At 38.8% G+C, this 16,682-nt stretch overlaps 1 long non-coding RNA gene across 1 annotated transcript in view; it reads right to left on the bottom strand.

Annotated features, from left to right (window-relative positions):
- The window catches only part of LOC143272011 (uncharacterized), a 66,767-nt gene that overhangs the window by 3,482 nt on the left and 46,603 nt on the right, over window positions 1-16,682 (bottom strand). The window contains exon 3 of the long non-coding RNA XR_013049381.1: window positions 4,065-4,244. This is a non-coding gene — a long non-coding RNA (uncharacterized LOC143272011). The remainder of the gene's footprint in view (window positions 1-4,064; window positions 4,245-16,682) is intronic.

The raw sequence follows: 16,682 nt of genomic DNA, 5'->3' as shown, positions 1-16,682 counted from the left end.
CAGCCTCCTACCTATCTCACCCTAGCCCAGTCTTCATCTTGTGATAGGTTTTCATCCACAGTCACACCCATGTCGTATAAACTTGCATATTCCCCTTAACACCCATCACTCACCTGTTCTGTTCTATCCTGTCCTATCCACTGCCTCAGTTGTCATCAGCTCCAGATTGTCCTACTTCAATGGCTCTCATGAATGTGGCCAGTCATGCCCTTCTGAGCATTTTTCTTCTAACTAGCCAAGGGACTTGCTCAATCCACTATCAGGGTATGAGCAGCACTCATTTGGAACAGAACTACAATCTCAAAAAAATGTGAGGATGGCAGATGGTAAGAGAGAATCTGACTTTTCCTTCATTCCTCAGAAGCAGACATTGGTCTTATGGAGGGCCTCACAGCATTATTTCAGAGCAAGGGGCATCACATCAGAGAAGAATAGCCCTGAAATGGATTATCCTGCATGTCTAACCTCTCTGTACACATCTCTTTTGGGAATTCAAGCTTAAAACACCATCCAGACTCCTAACTGGGACCCAGGCAGAGCCTGTGGTCTCCCTGACTTTAATTTTCATGTAGGCTAAATCCCTAAACTGTGGCATCCTTCTCAGTATCCATACTTCTCAGCAGCCACGCTTCTCATTAGGTTCACTGCAAATTCCAGTAGGGGTGCAGCTTCTGAGAAGGGAGCCCTGTGTCCCCGAAGAGCCTCCGCTACTCAGTGCCTTTCCCAGGACCAGATGAACTGTAAACAACAGAAACACAACTGGAATAGCTGAGAAATTCTGACGTGATTGGATTGGGACAGAACCAATTTTATCAGGACTTATTCTTCCTCCATCTCCACCTTTCTTTCTTTCTTTGAAGCTAATGGCTTATAGGCATATCCCTTTCTATCTGGCTCCAGAATTATCTCCCATTGGCTTAGCAGCAGGCAGAAAGAGGCCACTTCTTCCCTGAAGCTCTACTTAAAGTCTTGGGATTGACAAAAAGGTATATGCTATGGTTTGAGTTTGAAATGTCTCCTCCAAGCTTATGTTCTGAATGTTTGTTCCTCAGCTGACAGTGCTATTTGGAGAGGCTATGGATTACTCAGTAGGTGAAGCCTGGCTGGTCATTGGAGGTTACCTAACTAGTAGTTCCATTGTCATTCTCACTGAGTCCTGCTCTGCTGTGAAGTCAAAAGCCTCTGCCGTGGACTCCTTCTGCCTTCAAGTCTATCCTGTGTCTTACTTAGTTACTTTTCTATCACTGTGAGAAAATACCATGACCAAGCCAATTTATAAAAGAAAGTGTTTAATTTGGCTTAGATTAGAGTCTGTGATGGCAAAGGAACACCTGACAGCTCAAATCTTGATCCACAACTATGAAACAGAGCAAGTACTGGGAATGACAGGAGTCTTTTGAAACCTCAAAGCTCATCCCTCCAACAAGGCCATATCTCTTAAGCCTTCTCAAACAGTTCTATCAACTGGAACCATTCAAATATATGAGCCTATGGGGATAATTCTCATCCAAACCACCATACTTGATTTCTGTATCAAATGGAACTACTATGGCCAGAAGCTGTGGCATTCTTATTTGCAAGCCTGGTCAATAGGCTATCAGTAGAGCCAGGGACCAAGGGTGAGAGGGGAATGTTCCCAAAGGGAAGTGGAGGAGCTGCTAACAGAGGTCTTTGCAAGCAATGAACTGCTCTTGCTAAAATTACCATGCATGCCTAGTCAATGTTAACCTGACAGGCTTTACCATCACCTAAGAGACCAAAGCATTCCTCTGGGCCTGTCTGAGAGAGCATTTTCACAGCACAAACTGAAGTTGGGCTTGACATTCTAGATGTGGATGATACCATCCTATGAAATGGAAGCCTAGAAAAGAGAAAAAAGAACTGAATACAGCATTCCCTTCTCACTCTCTCCAGCTGCCATCATATGCAGTGCTCCACTCTGCTGTGCCTTGCCCACCAGGATGTATAGGAACCTCTATAGCCAAGAGCCCAAATATGTCTTTCCTCTCTTAAGTTGTCTTTGTAAAATATTTTGATTACAGTGGCACAATAGTAAGTGGTAGCATGTATACATGTATTGGGCTAGGCAAGCATGCAACATACTCACAGAATTACATGATCTGAGTAACCCTGTATTTCTAGCTAATATGAGTATCACTACCCACTGCATTAAGCTCCTTTTGGGAAAATAATGTTAGCAGAGTTTAGGTATGATGCTAAGTAAAGTCACTTTAGGATTTAAAAATTAGAAATGGGATGTGACTGTCTCATCAGTTAAGAGCACTTGAGTTCAGTTCTCAGCACCCATATGGTGGTCCACACACATCTGTAACTCCAGTTTCAGGGGATCTGATGCCCTTTTATGACCTCTGTGGGTACTACAGGCACACATATGGTGCCCAAATGTATGCTTGAGCAAAACACTCATACACATAAAATAATCTTTTTGGTTTTAGTTAGAAATAGGGCTATGATGAATGCTCAATGGATAACATGTTTGATTTGCAACCAAGAGGACCTGCAATCACCAAGAACCTATATTTTAAAAATCTAGATATAATTACAAAATTGTAATCACGGTGCTAGGTAAAGTGGGAGGCATTGAAACATACTGGGCATAGATACACATACTAGTAACTCCAGCAATGGCAAAGAGAGGAGGTTTCTGAGAGCTCACTGGCTGGACAGTTTAGCCAATATAAGGAGTTTCAGTAAGAGAGTCTGTTTCAGGAAATAAGATAGAAAGCAATAAAAGAAGACATCTGACAACCTGCTTTGGTCTACATATCCACATACTCATGTACATGTACTGCACACACATAACAATTCAATACACAGTTAAAATTTAAAAGCAAGATGGACAGCTCCTGAGGAAAACAGCTAAGGTTGACCTCTTTCTTCTTCTTCTTCTTCTTCTTCTTCTTCTTCTTCTTCTTCTTCTTCTTCTTCTTCTTCTCCTCCTCCTCCTCCTCCTCCTCCTCCTCCTCCTCCTCCTCCTCCTTCTTCTCCTACTACTACTACTGCAACTACACCTCCTCCTCCTCCTCATCCCCCCACACACATAGAGTAATGACAGCAATTTAAAAACTCCACAAAATATAAAAGAAATAAAGTCATAAGTGCTAATGCTAGCCTGGAGAATGTTGCTTTATTTGCCTTTGATATTATTCTCAGAGTTTCAAAACATTTTATCTAAGCTATCTGGAGAAGTGAAAACTGAATTCTAATGTTCTGTGGTTTGTTGTTGTTGTTGTCTGTTGGTTTTTAAGTCAAGCTGTTTCTATGAAACAGTCAAACTGATTGCATAACCTTGTAGAGACAGCCACTAACAGATTGATTTTGACTTTTCAACTTTCATTCAGTTGCTCCAATCTTCTGCAAGATGCACATGTCACCACAGCACATGTAACACCAGGATCATCTCAGTTGGCTCCTATAGCTTGTCCCCAATAAAATGCACCCCAAAGGGCTTAAAATTGGGGGCTAATGATAGAATGCTTCCTCCCAGAGGGTCCAAGCCAAAGCTTGGGTCACTGTGAATAAGGCCACTCATACAGCCTTCACAGGGCACTGTATTACTTAATTAAATCACCTCCTATTATATGAGACAAAGCACAGAGTGGTCATGAGTGTCATTCCATTCAAATGTCCAAGCATCATTTAGGCAAAAGAAGACAGTGAGGTCACTGGAAGAAAAAACAGTCAAGCCAAGCTCTTGACACACATCAACTCCTGGTGTAAATGAGCTCTCTCCACTCCACCCAGGGATCTCTGATTTAAGCTCCTCATGAATTAGTAAAGTTCTTCATTTGAACCCACTGATATAGCCCACTGTCAAAATTATAAAATAACTACAGCCTTGCTGGTTTTATGAAGTAAAAAAATCAGTATTAACAATTTCACATGCTTGACCTAATACAAAACCCCATAACAGCTATTTCTAATAAAAACACTAAAAATGTGGCTCTTTACTATAGCCATTTCAATAGAAAAGACATAGTAACTACCCAGGTTAAAAACCATCATCTCAGAAAGCAGAACATTGCAATTTACAAAGTGCTCACCAGTCAGTCTCGTTGGGCTAGCTTTGTGGAGTTAGGTAGACATGTCACTCTGATTTTCCCAATCATGTCAAAGAAATGTCAGGAAAACCCATCATGGGAAAACATTCATGGAAATGCTATGCTCCAGGAATAGGGCTCCAATTATGCACCACCTTGACCTAGAAGCCTGTTGTCCTGGATCTAAGAGAGGGAAGACAGTGGTTGTTACAAGGCAGCTGTCACCTGGTTCTCAGTAAGACATAGAAGACATCGGTGTGGAAATGTGATAGAAGGTGTGGTCTGCCTGTGGAGTCAGGCTCACTGCACAGTGATTAGCAGGATATCATAAGGGAGAGAGGCTCTTGCATGCAGCTCACAGCAGAAAAGAGCAGGCTACACAGAAGCAATGACTCACAGTCCACAACTGTTCTGAGACAATTCCTTCCAACAATAAGAAATAGAAACATATATGTTTAGCCTTTTTCAGCATTTAACTCAATATTTAAGCAAATCATTTTCAAGAAGGGACCCCATGGAGCATCATCTTTGCCATATCGTTTCTGATTACATTATTGCTTAATTGCAGAGCAATAGAGTGTGTAATTCTGATGCTGTGATGAGTGCAGTGGGTAGGGGGTTGCTGGAAATGATTTAACTTTCTGTGCAAAGCTAACAGTGGGGAAAACTGGCCTGAAGACAATGGCAAGGGTCCAGACTCCCCGTCTAGCTCTCTTACTGGATAGCTCATTTCTTTCCACATTAGACTGGCAGCAGAGAAAAGAGGCCTCTTGGATCACATCTTATACTACTCTCCACAGCTGAATAGTCTCATGAAGAGGTTCAGGTTCAATGTGTCAGTGACTGTATGACTGACACTGAGCTTCATGAGCACCAGGGTGAAGAGATGAACCTGGCTCCATTCCCAGCTGCAGAAGAGCCAGGGTCTAGTGAGTGGGAAATGAGCATGTCCAAAAAGCCCCACATATGACATAAAAATAACAAACAAAAACACATTCCACACCATCTGTGCCCAAAGCTCTGTATTACAACATAGAAGAGGTGGCATCACCTGATCACTTACAAAGGAGGCTGACACTAACTAGATTGAGCATGGTTGGCAGAATTGGGTGATCAAACTGGCTGAAGCCAAAATAGAATTTGTAGAGCTGGATTCTACCACAGCTCATCTACAGCAATGGGTTAAGGTGCTCTGGGCTCTTCCTCCATCTCTTGAGTCTGTTTGATACAGTTAGGAGGTTGGTCAAATCCACCAGTTCAACAGAAGTTCCTGAGTTGAGTCATCATGGTTCCAATTGACTCATGCTGGATCTTGTGCTCATGCTGAACCAATCACCAGGCCCAGAGAGAGAAAATGTGCTTATTAGGTGATGCAGAGGCTGAGAAGGGTGGGAGGGATACTCAGATGAAAACGAGAGGGGTAAACCCTTAGCAAATAGTTCCTGTTAGCTTCTCCTTAACCTTTGAGCTTGCTGCTCTTCCCAGTTTGCTTCACATGAACCCATAATTCTGTTTCTGAATCCAACTGGAAGTAATTTCTTCATTAAGTAAATTTCATTTAGAGACTAACTGCCTCAGATTTTGGAAAAATGCATTTTTTTCATTAGCTGTGCCCAATCTAGGTCAGTCAAACAGAATGTTCTTTACTTTCAAAAGAAAGTTGAAGCACAGCATCAGTGAAGACCAAGAGAAGCTTCTTCACTGAAGGTGCAAAGTAAAGAAGTCACAGAAGGAGCATGCTTGGGAGGTATATGCCAATTCCCTCACAACCTTCCAGAAAAGCCCTTGGGACAGGACACTCTATACTAACAACCAGCAACATTTCCACAGAAGACTCTACTCCCCTTACTGCATGGGCCTCACATGGAGAGGACAAAGTAGTACCTACTAGAGTGTCTGGCTAGGAGAAAGGAAAGAAACAAAGAGTTTTGGAGGGTGTTTCACTACCCCTACAGTAACCAACTTCCAAAATGGTACCCTATAGTTCCCACCTCCTGTCATTATCACTTTCCATGATGAGTAACACTAGGCTGTGTCACCAATAAAATATTTCAGCAACAACCCCCATTGGAGGGTAGGTCATAATGATATAGTGGCTTCTCCCTTCCACTCTCAGATTCTGATTCTGGAAGAAGTCAACTGTCAGATTGAGAAGACACTCCAAAAGCCATTGGGGAGCTGGGGGGTAGTTCAGTGGTGCAGCATTCTCATAGAATATACAAGGCCCTATCTTCCATCACCAGTACTGCATATATATGCATGCATATATGCACATACACATGTACACAGAGAGAGGCACAAATAACAAGGAACCAAGGCTCCTGCATTCATGAATATGCTTGGATCACCCTAGAATGAGATGTTTTATCACAGCCAAGCTTTCAGATAATGAATACCTGGAGTGACTCTAGATTTCCATGTGAGAACCCTGAGTCATTCAGGAAAGCTGCTTTCAAATTCCTGATCTATAGAAATGAAGATAGCACCTGCTCCTTTAAGCTATGGTATGATAAATAATGTATGATAAATAAATATATAAACAAAGTCCACTTACTTCCATTGCAGGCAGAAAAGTCTTATCCACTTATCACCTGTTACAAGACTTGCTGTGAGTTAGTAGTCTGAGCCCATGAAATGTAAGGAAGCTGCATCCTTAATCTTTCACATACTGTAAATGCTTGATGAACATTGAGCCAGAATTTCAATCTTTCTGATTTTGTTTTCTGAGATTGTCACACTATATAAAGTATAACAGGCTGTCCTTGAGCTCACCATGCATCTCAAACTAACCTTATACTACAAATCTTCCTGTCTCATCCTCCTCAGTGTTAGAATTATGGGAATATAGCCACTACACTGGGCTAAATGTCTGTTTTTCTATATGTGAGAAACCCTAAAAGCCCAAAGGTGTTCATTTCTTTCAGAAATAATTCTCTACCTCCATTCAAGTTAAAGTGTAGTCCTCTGATTAACAGAAACCAGTTCCACACAGATCTCAGGTCATTTGGTAGAATCAAGGAGATGCTTTCTTCAAAGGCAATTGTTACTTGTCAAATAGTCCTCAAGTCAATGCAATCTATTTGAGGAAATTGTGTCCATCAGGCAACCTTGATATCCAAGAAGGACCCCCACAACAACACAGATAGCAACACACACACACACACACACACACACACACACACACACACACACACACTGAGCTTTGGCTTTGAAGTACTACCTATTACCGTGGACTTGGCATGTGTTCACTGCATGCTTGCCAATCTGCCAATGTATTTAATCCAGAGTTCTGTGCATCTAGGGGAGATGCTCCAATGAGAAAGAATCAACAACATCTAAATCTAAGTTTGCCAAGGTTAAGTTGGACACCTGTCAGCTGTAAATGATGTTGAAGCTGGAGGGGTTTGCATTGGGGAAAAAGGTACCATATTCTCTTCTTAAGACATTGAACTATAAGGAATTATTAGTCTAACAGAGAAAGTTCTCAAAGAGCAGGGCCATTTAGGCAATTGTGGTGAGTAGATCTGAAGTGGTTCAGAAGGAAGAAATGACAGCCTTAGCTATGAAAAAACCACGTACAAAGAAGCAAGTCACATGGGGGACTACAGGTAGTTTGTTATGATAGCAGAAGATGAGAAGGCTGGAGGTCAGAGTCATGATGATTTGGAAAAGGGTGCATTGTTCTTTCACCTTTCTGTTTATCTTGGAATAGAAACACTGCCAGCCTTGGTTATGGATGGATTTTTCAAGGATAGCTATATAGAAAACAGTCTTTGAAAAGAGATAGCAAACAAGCCTCCCCTCCTCCACAACAAGGGGGAAGGTGTGCTTTCTGCCTACTATAATGAGAAAAAGTCTTCAGTCAGTGACTTGGAAAAGTCAGCTTTCATCACTGTGACAAATACCTTAGAAAACAACTTAAAGGAAGAAGATATTTATCTGACTCATATTACAATCAACCCATGTAAATCTATTTAATGGTAATGGAATTTATTAAGATATAAATTGAGGAAGTACACTCATGAATACAGAATGGAGTAGACAGCTGAAGTTGTCCTCTGATCTGACTGGGAGTGAATCCACCTCGCAGGCAGAAGGATGGAGAAGTAGCATGTGGCCCTTCTCCCTTCCTTTATAAGAGGTCATGTACAAAGGCAAGAAGAACAGCCTTTTTTGAACTGGATAACCCACGGTCATGGATGGAGCAAATACCACTACATTTCCCCTTTTTGTCTAAATAAGAAGGTTCTAAACTTAATGGAAACTGTACACACAATAGGAATGATTATCAAGTATTATTCAGGAAAAACAAAGGGTAGTAACAAACAAAAATGGGGCTACAACCAACAAGAATAACATCAAACAAGAAAGATATGCTAAATGTTCAGAAATGTCCAGAACATAGGTAAATGGCAAATTACCGAGGTTACTCCAATAGCTATCTTGAAGATTCTAATTCTAGTACTAATATGTTCTAGTTAAGGTATGACAAGATGGTAAATCTAACTATCTAGTCCTCAATTCCATCAAAGGGAAGGAACATAATAATACCTGAGAAAATGGAAAATGCAAGCAAACAATTTCTGAAATTCTTGTGAAAATAGACAGAGACAGCTGGGCAGCTTGGACAATATACAAAATATCTTAAACAGAGGCACCTAAAGGTTCTCAGCACTGTTGGGGCATCTAATTTGGCTACAGGCCTAGAATATCTGACAGACCATTTTCAGAAGCAGGGATTTTGAAAGACCATCTTACTCTGTCTTGGCAGAGTTCAGTAGTCGCTTTTCCTTGTGTCCTGCTTTTCTGGAAAGGACAGCATTCATACTGTCAGCATTTGAGGCAAGGGCTGTTTTTCTCCAACAGGCCATTTTGTGCCAAGAAGAAGACAAACTTCCAAATGGAAATGTCTTAGAAGCCCAAAATTCTCTCAAGATCAGATTGGTGCTGCCAGGAGCAATCATGTTTCACATCAACAGAATTCTATGATATCAAAACATTTAAATGCCATATTCTCTAGGTCTATGAAGTATTTGAAGATTACCTATTCATCTGAAATATGTTTCTGTAAAGCTGGAGAACCTAATTAACTTAACTATAGAAATGACAAGCATCTGTGACTATAGCTCTGCAAGTCTTCTCTACCCAAATAACCTAAGGACTAAGGCTTCACATTAACAAGGTAAACAGTATGTAAATAGATATACTGTATAAGAACAATGACCTCAAAATTGTGACAATATACAAAATATCTTAAACAGAGGTAGAAATGTATAGTGCAATATGGTAACAATATCCTTAATATGTATCAATATACTAAGTATCCTAAACAGAGGTAGAAAATACATACAGTATGATAAATATAATATACATTTGTATAAATATACAAAATATTTCATTTTTTAAAATAATTTATTTAGCTTTATTTTATGTGTATTGGTATGAAGGTGTCAGATTCCCTGAAACTAGAGTTACAGACAGTTGTGAGCTGCCATGTGGGTGCTAGGAATTGAACCTAGGACCTCTGGAAGAGCAGCCTGTGCTCTTATCCACTGAGCCATCTCTCCAGCTCCTGCAAAATATTTCAAACAGGAGTAGGAATATGTGTACAATATAACAAACATAGTTTCATATTTTTATCAATATACAAATTATCTTAAATAGGAATATAAGTATAGCTTACATTTGTATCAAGTATACAAGAACCCATATCAGTGCAAATTATCCAAGACTGATAGTTTGCTAAATCAGTTTACTAGAAGATACAATAATCTACCTTAATATACTATATCTATCCATTTCCCTTTTTCTTTTCTAAAGTAGAATACTGAGTCAAAATTTTATTGTTCTACCCCAATCCTATAACCATCCATGCATAACACTGAGAATGAAACCTTTGGGAGAGAGGTGTCATTTGTTTTTTTAGAATTGCTTCCTTCTGTTTAGGGGTATCTCTGTGGGGTCCTATAAGAAAGCTTAGATAGTTAGGTCTCAATAGGGCTAGCCATAGAGTCTGCAGCCAATCTCAGAGTAATGGGTAAGATTTCTGAGATTCTGGCTAGAAGTGTAGTGTAATGGGCCATCTCATCTTAGAACTGTCCTAAAGAGTTTTCAGTCCAAAGCTGATCATTGAGTGATGTTCTTAGGTGTAATGGCATCATTCTGAACCACATAGAATTGTTATTATGGGGCCTCATCTTCCTTCTGTACACTTCAGAGATTGATATTGAAAAGACTTATTTTTTACTGTGGAAAACTTGAACATTATTAATATCAAAATGCAAAGTTTGGGTTTATTCTTGATTGAGGATGGATTCCCAGAAAAGCAAGGATAAGTGTGGAAAGAAATAGAATCTTAACAACAATGGTCCCTAGATTATTGTTTTTCTTCTGTCCCACACCAGTTGGCTACTCTGATATAAGCCAGAATCTCTTAACTTTTTCTTTTAGAAATATACTTGGGTTTAGAGAAGGAGAGAGTTACTTCCAATTGCCAAGTCAGTTTGATCTGTAATTGAATCAGAACCACAACTATTCTAGAATTAAAGAGATACAGATGTTAGGCAGTGAGATATTACCCTGCAGAGTATATTGGTACCAATAGGTCCTTCCTTTATGCAGTAGGCATCTAGGTGTTCAAGGACTTATGATTTCTTGAAGATGGGTATTTCTATTGTCCTGTAAAGACAAAAAAAAAGAACCCCACCCTGACCTTTGTTTGTTGAGTTTTTATTACAACTTGTAGAGATGTCACATTAGTGGATGACCTATCACTTCTCCTCATCAAGGGGTTTCTCCTATTTGAAGCAAATTTTTATTAATTTTTTTTGTATCCATAACTTTTCAACTCCTGCAGAGACAAAAGCAAAACCTCTCCCCCAAAGTAACACGTATCCTGGTTTCCACTCTGAGGTCAACACATCTTTGAAGTAAACTGGTTGGTTTAGCTCAGGAGTTTTTTTCTGTTGTCCAATGTCTCTCCACAGCTATTGTTCCTTTCTCATGAGCATTGAGAAAATTCAAAGTTAATAAAGCACTATGTAATCTATTTCAAGAGTCATTGTTACCTGTTTGTGTTTATTTAGTATATCCTTTAAAGTTCAGTTGGATCACCTCACTCAGGATGATTTTTTCTAGTTCCATCCATTTGCCTGCAAATTTCATGCTTTCATTGTTTTTCTCTGCTGAGTAGTACTCCATTGTGTATATGTACCACATTTTTTTTAATCCATTCTTCCGTTGATGGGCATCTAGGTTGTTTCCAGGTTCTGGCTATTACAAATAGTGCTGCTATGAACATAGCTGAGCATGTATCTTTATGGTATGAATCAGCATTCCTTGGGTATATGCCCAAACCAAACCCAGAAAGACAGTCATGGTATGTACTCACCAATAGGTGGATTCTAGATATAAAATAAAGAGCAATCAGACCACAACCCATAGAACCATAGAGGCTATATATATGTATATAGCGTGGAGGTCCCTAGGACGACTGTGGCTTATAATAAATTTCCATTTTACTCAATTATTGAAAAAAATACCCAAATGAATGGAAACACATAAACTATGAACCAAAGGTTTAGTGGCTCCCAGCTGGATAAGGCCCTCTGAATAGGTGAGCCAGTTGATTGGCTTGATCAGTTTGGGAGGCAACTAGGCAGTGGGACCAAGTCCTGTGCTCATTGCATGAGTTGGCTGTTTGAAACCTGGAGCTTTTGCAGGGACACTTGGCTCAGTCTGGGAGGAAGGGACTGGACCTGCCTGGACTGAGTCTACCAGGTTGATCGCAATCCTTGGGGGAGGACTTGTTCTGGAGGAGGTGGGAATGGGGGGTAGGCTGGGAGTAAGGGGATGGGGTGGGAAGGGGGTATATAGGGGAACCCGTGGCTGATATGTAGAACTGAATGGTATTGTAAAATTATATATATATATATATATATATATATATATATATATATATATATATATATATATATATACATATACAGTGACCCTTGTTTAGGACATGGAGGATGAACAAGAAGATAGGTTGGAAAGGTGTATATTAAAACTAACAAACAAACAAACAAAATGTTCAGTTGGCTCTTTCTCTGATTGCTCAGCCTGTGAAATTGTGTGGTATACCTGTAACATGCTTTATATTGTAATATGCAAAAATCCTGTCTCATTTTATTTGAGACATATGCTGGAACATTGTCATAATTTTTTTTTAATTGTTATTTTTTTTTTTTTTGAGACAGGGTTACTCTGCTAGGGATGTCTTTCTATATGATGTAAAATGTGTTGCTCTGATTGATTGATTGATTGATAAAATGCTGATTGGCCAGTAGCCAGACAGAAAGTATAGTGTAGGTGGGATAAGAAGAGAGAAGAATTCTGGGAAGTGGAAGACTGAGTCAGGAGATGCTGCCAGCCACCGCCACCATGAAAAGCAAGATGTAAAGAACCAGTAAGTCACAAGCCATGTGGCAACTTATAAATTAATAGAAATGGGTTAATTTAAGATATAAGAACTAGATAGCAAGAAGCCTGCCATGGCCATACAGTTTATAAGTAATATAAGTCTCTGTGTGTTTACTTGAGTCTGAGCAGCTGTGGGCCCGAGTGGGACAGCAAAAACTGCAACTACATTTCTCAGTGTAGTTTTGGTGCCTATCTTACTCTGTAGACCTGACTAGCCTCAAACTCACAGAGATCCACCTGGCTCTGCCTCCCAAGTGCTGGGATTAAAGATGTGTGACACCACTGCCTGGGCCAGTCTTAATTTGTACAGATATTCCCATGATGGCCATAACTTCCAATAGGTGTGTAATCACAGAGTCAGCATTTTCAGAACTCGTAGGAGTTGCCTATTGAAATCATGAATAGGTGTCAATGGTACAGTGTACATATTTTAATCTTACAAATTCTGTAAAATGATACCCATCCATCTACCAAATTTCATTTCTTTGTATACCTTTAGGATTACTTCCTGCATGCAATGGAGTTTAGTTATAGAAGTAACAAGTAGGATTTTTTTTATAATTTCCTTGGCTTGTTGTCAAGTGATGGAAAAGTCATTTTTTTACTAATTTTTACTATTTACATGGTATTTCTTATGAAATTCTGAGGCTTCTAACACATTACCTATTGATAACTGACTCATCAATCTCATTGTTACTTTGTACTAGAGGACCTGGCAGACCTGTATGGGATCTAATGTGTGTTACATATATAGGATGTTCCCTATTTCTAATGATTTCTGGAAATTGTATAAATAATAAGGTTAATTCTGCGTTATCAGGTATAAATTTGGCAGTTTCAATATGGAAAATAACTCTCTTTGCATATTGAGAGTCAATAACTATATTGAGAGGTTCCATGAAGTCCATTAGTACCATGAGAATGGCATACTATACAGGTCTGCCTTTTGTATAAAATTGTAGGGGCTTTGATCCACTTTACTTAAGTCTCCTGGTTTATATCATGCCTTTCTTTCTTTATTTGCATCAGTATAAAATGTGGGGACTCCAGAGATTGGCTTTTGCCATGCAATGTGAGGAAGGATCTATTCAGTTCTCTTTATGAATTCTATTCTCTTGCTTTTGGGATAACTGTTGTTAATCTCTCCTAAAAAGTTGCTGCAGGCTCTTTGCCAATATTCATGATCTTTCCATAAAGAGTTCCTCATTAGTTAAAGGTACCACAATTTCTGCTGAATACATTCTTGTCAACTGATGAAGTCTTAACTTTTCTTTTAGAATCAAATTAGAGATCTTTTCTATAAGTCTACTTCTTACTTGTTTTACATGGTAGAAATATCCATTCCAATATAATATCTTCCCCCTGCATCACAATCCCTGCAGGGGAATGTCTGAGGGTGAGTATAACCAAAATGCCCTTAAGTTCTGGGTTCACCTAATCCACATGTACCTCTTATATTTTCTTTTTCTACTAGAACCAATTCCTTCTCAGGTTCAGTTGATAATTCCCTTGGATTATATAAGTCCTTATTTCCCTTTAAGGTATTGGCCAAATTTACTAGTCTATCTTTAGGTGTTCCAATAATGGTCTGTAATTTGGATATGCTTCCTAACAATTTTTGAAAATCATTAAGAGTCTGCAATCGATTTTCCTGAGTTGGACCTTTTGGGGTCAATTTTTTTGTAGATCTATTTTATATCCTAATTAATTAATAGAATTTCTTCTTTATACTTTTTTCAGGAGCAATTTGTAATCCTCAGAGAGGAAAAACTTTCTTTACTTCTTCAAATATGCTTTCTAAGCCACCTAAATTTGGATCAGCTAATAAGATATAATCCATATAATGGTTGATTATAGATTGTGGAAATTTTGCACAAATTATTTCAAATGGTTTTTGCACAAAATATTGGCACAGGGTAGGGCTATATAACAGCCACTGTGGGAGGACCTTCACCTGATATCTCTTGACTCACTGGGAATTATTATAAGTAGGTACTATGAAGGTAAATATTTCTCTATCCTTTTCTTGTAGAGGTATGGTAAAGAAACAGTCTTTAAAGTCAATAACTATAAAAGGCCATTCTTTAGGTAACAGAGAGAGCAAGGGCATCCCATTCTGTAGGCTGAACTACTGTATTTATGGCTTTCAGATTTGTCAGCATTCTCCATTTACCAGATTTCTTTTTAATAACAAATATAGAAGAATTCAAAGGGCTAGTAGATTCTTCAATGCGTTGAGCACTTAGCTGCTTCTGAACCAGATGTTCTAAAGCTTGTAGTTTCTCTTGTGTCATAGTCAATTGTCCAACCCAGACAGGTTTATCCATTAGCCATTTTAAAACTATGTCTCTTGATACTTCTGAGAATTCAACAGCAGGTGTGCTCTGTTTATGTACATCCTGAATGGTTTGTATCTATTTTTATAGTATCTTATATTATTCCCTGAAACATGAATTGGTCTATATTCCACTCCTGAGATTTGAGGAATTTTAATCTGGGCATTCCATTGCTGTAACAGATCTCAGCCCCAAAGATTTACTGATGCATTTCTAACATATGGCTTCATCCTTCTTCTTTGTCCTTCTGAACCTATGCATTCAACCCATTTCATACTTTGTTTTACCTGAGATAGGATTCCAATTCCTAGAAATTGTATATTTACCTCTTGAAGAGGCCAATTTAGATGCCATGATATTGGTGTAATTATAGTCACATCTGCACCTGCATCCACTAATCTTTCAAGGACAATATTATTAGTTAGCACTTTAAGCTTTGGTCTTTGTTCATTTATGGAAGTCCACCAAAATATTAAGTTTATGGAATTTTTGATTAATTTATCAAAGTTGTTCTATCATCCAGTGTAGGATCATTCTTTACATTAGGCACTGGGTTATTTAATTGTCCTGGGGAGTAATTTCCAATGTAGTGATTGGAAATGTTTGGACCACATTTGATTTGTGGGCCTGTGAGAGGCCTTCCAAGGCATTTCCCATTGGTAAAGGTTGCCTTGTATGTTTCTTATTGATCTGCATTCATTGGCCAGCCTTTGCCACATCTTCTACATAATCCAGAAGGTTGGGGTCTCCTGTTTGGGTTATTTCTAGAAGAAGCATTGCTTCTGGGAACATCCTGTGTACAACTTCTTCTTATATTACCTAGTGTACCACAGTTGAAACATTGATACCTCCTTTCAACTTTGGAAAACACACCTCTCCTATCCAAGCCTCATTAGCACTGTTAAGAGACTCAACACCATTTGTATGTTGAATCCATTCTTCCAAAAGTGCAGACCTGACCTTTAAAGGTGTAAGTATTTTTTTTTTGCGTTCTGTATTAGCATTAACAAAAGCCAAAGATTGAGTTAAGACTTGTGTTAATTGTGGATCTGATATTGCCTTGCTTACATCTATGGTCAGCCTTTGTAAAAAATCAGTAAATGTTTTTTTTTGACCTTTGGAAAACCTTTGTATATAGCTCAGTTGGTTTCTCTGGTTCTGGAATTTTTTCCAAGCATTTAAAGCTGCCATATGGCATAGGGATGCTGTATGCTCACCCATGGTAGTTTATACATTTAAATCAGTGAAATGGCCCTCATGAAGAATTTGATGTTCGAAGATCTCAAAATCTCTGATTTTACCTTGCTGTTTAAGAGCCTTAGCCTCTCCTCTAAGCCAGCTTTTTCATTGTAACTGCTGGCTATATTCTAACACAGCTAAGATTAACTGATTCCAGTCATCTGGTATAATTCTATTTCTAGAAGACCATGTATTTAACATCTGTTTTACACATGTTGAATGCATTCTATAGGTGACTAAAACTTCTTTAATTGTTTTAAATCTCTCATATGAATAAGTTGACAGATATATTCTATATATTCTTCACAATATATACAATTTGCTGGCTTCTTGTGGATAGTGACAGAATAAGTTATTTTATAAGAGCCACCTGGTGATATTTTTATGGCTCTGTCCTTCTGCTTATTGGTTCCTTTATTATCTTTACTGAGAGATGCCTCCAGAGCTTGAAATCAATTAACTACCACTTTCTATAATGTTTGAACATGCTCTGTTGTAAAATATTCTAGATATTTTATGGAATCACACAATTTTTTTTATGTTCATCAGAGATGTATGATTTCAAAGACTTAATTCTATCAAT

This window comes from Peromyscus maniculatus, chromosome 1 (genome assembly GCF_049852395.1).
Source record: "Peromyscus maniculatus bairdii isolate BWxNUB_F1_BW_parent chromosome 1, HU_Pman_BW_mat_3.1, whole genome shotgun sequence".
NCBI lineage: Eukaryota > Metazoa > Chordata > Mammalia > Rodentia > Cricetidae > Peromyscus > Peromyscus maniculatus.
This window is presented reverse-complemented; position numbering and strand designations above follow the sequence as displayed.